The following is a 3,534-nucleotide window of genomic DNA, read 5'->3' on the forward strand; positions in this document are numbered from 1 at the left end:
GGTTTTGTGGCCTGTGCCAGATGTCTGGCAAGCGGGATGTGTCGTCACGCTTGTTCATGTTGTGAGGGTGTTTCTCTATCTCGATGGCTTCCATGATTATTCTCTTGTGGTGATGTTCCATGTTAGAGAGCAATTTGGAATCTGCAAAATTAATTTCGTGTCCTGTTTCTTTCATGTACATGAAAGAAACAGGACACGAAATTAATTTTGCAGATTCCAAATTGCTCTCTAACATGGAACATCACCACAAGAGAATAATCATGGAAGCCATCGAGATAGAGAAACACCCTCACAACATGAACAAGCGTGACGACACATCCCGCTTGCCAGACATCTGGAAATTAGCCCTCCCCACAAAAACTGACACCAGATCCAGAGGCACACAGAACGCCATCACCAATCAACCACACCAGACCCAAACCCAGACCCTCTCCACAGATAAATTACAGACACCATCCAGTAGCCAAACCATGGTGGCACCTCCGGATGCTGCACCCCCCTGCAATCCCTACACAGATCTGGCTGGCACAGGCCACAAAACCACAGCTCGCCCCTATACACGAAGCCAAGCCAGAGCACAACTAAATGTAGTACACCCATCTTCTCAGAAAAACTCTTCACAAAGTTCAAGAGGTCAAGACACAAAGGCTCTAGCAACTAATCCACACCTAATGACCCACCTAAGTGGTACTCAGGATATCACTCAAGAAATCACTCAAGATATCCCTCAAGCAATTAAGGAACAAAAGAAGAAAAGGCACACTAGCCTGGGAACCTCCTCTCTGCCCAGAACATTGGAGGCCACACCTCCTCAACAGTATTTATAGGAACTCAAACACTGAGATCCTGCTCTGTTCCAGTAACAAGAAGCCGAAAGCACCAGCCTGAAGATGACGAGTGAGACCTCGTCGAAACGTCGCCTAGACACCCCAACTTTTACACGGGAAGATACCCGAGGACACCAAAACCTGCATATATATATATATATATATATATATATATATATATATATATATATTTTGCAAAATTGTTTTGAGGCAAGTTATGGGAAGCAATCCATAAATGGAATAAAATAAAATAAAATAATGGTTCTAACTCTTTAAATCAGACTAGGGCTGGGCAGCCCTTCAAATACAGGGCTTGTCTCTCTCAATTACAGCTCGTGGCCCCCTGGTGGATGCAAATTGCACGCACCCTTGATTTAGTTGAGGAATCAGACACGCTGGGCCAGCAACCTAATGCTGACATCACAGAAAAATGTCTCAGTTGTTGCAAGGCAAATATGCTTGCACAAATGGCTAGAATCAGGATGTTAGGCCAGAATACTTTATTCATAGGAGTCACGCCATCCCGTGATCATTTTTATGGCCTTTCCCTGAAACCTTTCCAATGCTGCAGAATCCTTTAGGTGAGGCAACCGGAACTGCACACAGTATTCCAAATGCAGTTGCGCCATAGAGGCATATAACAGCATTATGATATCAGCAGTTTTATTTTCAGTTCCTTTCCTAATGATCCTAGCATGAAATTTTCCTATTCCACAGCTGCCGCCCAGTGGGTCACCATCTTCATGGAGCTATCTGCTATGACCCCAAGGTCTCGTTCCTAGTTCAGTTCGGAGCCAGTTCAGACCCCATGAGTGTATATGTGAAATTAAGTCCTTTTTTGCCCCGACATGCATCACTTTACAATTGCTTACACTTAATTGCACATTCCATTTTACTGCCCATTCACTCAGTTTGGAGAGGTCCTTTTAGAGCTCTTCACAATCTCCTTTTGTTTTAACACAATTTAGTATCATCAGCAGACCTGCTCACTAGATCATTTATGAACAAGTTAGGAAGCACAGATCCCAATACCAATCCTTGGGGGACTCCACTTTCCAGATAGCTCCATTCAGAGAACGATCCATTTATTCCTACTCTTTGCTTCCAGCAACTTAACCAATTCATGATCTCTCCTTTTATTCCTCAAGTGCTAAGCTTACTCAGGAGTCTTTGGTGAGGTGCTTGAAAGCTTTCTGTAAATCCAAATATACTTCATCAACCGTACATGCTTGTTGACACTCTCAAAGACCTCTAATAGTAATTATAATATAATATAATATAATATAATATAATATAAGAAGACAGCAGCCATGCTGGCTCTGCTTCAGTAAGGCTTGTTCTTTTATATGCTTGATTATTTTATTTTTAACAATACTCTCCACCAGTTTCCCCAGGACAGATGTTAAGCTAACCAGTCTGCAGTTTCCTGGATTCCCTTTTAAAAACTGTTGTTAAATTGCTTACATTCCAGTTCCTCGGGTATGGAGGTTGATTTGAGGGGCAAGTTACATATTTTTGTTAGATTAGCAACTTCACATTTGAGTTATTCAAGGACTCTTGGGCGGATGCAGTCCAGACCTTGCAATTTGTCAGTTTTTATTTTGTCTATTAGGCCTAGAACTTAAATCTCTTGTCGCCACTATCTGCTTGTGTTCTCAAGAACATGGAATGTTATTTTTAAAGCATTTGAAGGTTTCTTAAAGGAATGTTAAGATATGTCGGGGGGTGTTATAGAAAAAGCAGGTTTTGAATCTGCTGTTTGCCTACACAAATAAGATAAACCTCACTTGGTCAAAATTCCATTCGATAATTAGGACTTGTAAGAGCGGAAACACGAATCATGGTGGTTGCCTTATGTTTCAATTCTGATTTATAGCTGAATTTTACAGCTCTTTGGGATGACAGGGGTCACAAACTTTGCTAGCACCTCATTCACAGACACTGGCAATGAGGGAAATCATGCCTGAGACAGCCTTGTGCAAAAGAAAAAACCCACTCCACTTTAGTCCAGGATTTGGCATCTTAAAAGGAGAGTATTATGGCGACAGGGGTATATAATTTGCGGTGGCTATTTGGGATTGCAGAAATGTGCTGACCAACTCCTTCCTTAAGAACAGGGAATAATGCATGGTCAAGAGGCCAGAGATAACCCTTTCCTTACAGGCTACTACAGTAAACCTCACGTTGTTAAGCCACCAAGGAAAGCTAGCACACAAATAAAACGAGTTTATTGATGATGGTAGGAGAGGCAAAGAAAAAAGGCGGGAGCGGGACTAATTCCTCACGCTCACGAAACACCCAGTAATATAGTCCTTGTTAGATTTCCTCTCATGTTCTGCAAAGGCTAAAAACTCCCTCTCTCATGTTTGACAAATGCTGAAACCTTTTTGCCCTTCAGGGTCTACAAATGTGAAAAACTTGTGTTTTTTTAATGAAAGGTGGGGATCTGAGGTTTATGGTTCACACAGGGGTAGAGCAACTGCTCCCCAGGCGCCCGCCATTAACGGCTTCTCCGAGGCCTGAGGTAAAAACGGTCCTTTGCCCCTCCCTCAGCGAAGACCTCGCGCGACGCCTCTGGCCGCTAATTCCCGCCTTTCTGGCCGGACGACCAATCGCGCCAAAGGCTCAGGAGGCGTGGTCGTGCGTCGTGGACGTCACCGACGTCGTCATCCTGGTCTGACGGAGGGAACTGGCGCGCACGCGCACT

At 43.5% G+C, this 3,534-nt stretch overlaps 1 protein-coding gene across 3 annotated transcripts in view; it reads right to left on the minus strand.

The window, feature by feature from the left end:
- Positions 1-3,534, minus strand: part of CMKLR2 (chemerin chemokine-like receptor 2) — a 66,148-nt gene that overhangs the window by 49,374 nt on the left and 13,240 nt on the right. The window lies entirely within an intron of this gene.

This window comes from Podarcis muralis, chromosome 1 (genome assembly GCF_964188315.1).
Source record: "Podarcis muralis chromosome 1, rPodMur119.hap1.1, whole genome shotgun sequence".
Classification (NCBI taxonomy): Eukaryota; Metazoa; Chordata; class Lepidosauria; order Squamata; family Lacertidae; genus Podarcis; species Podarcis muralis.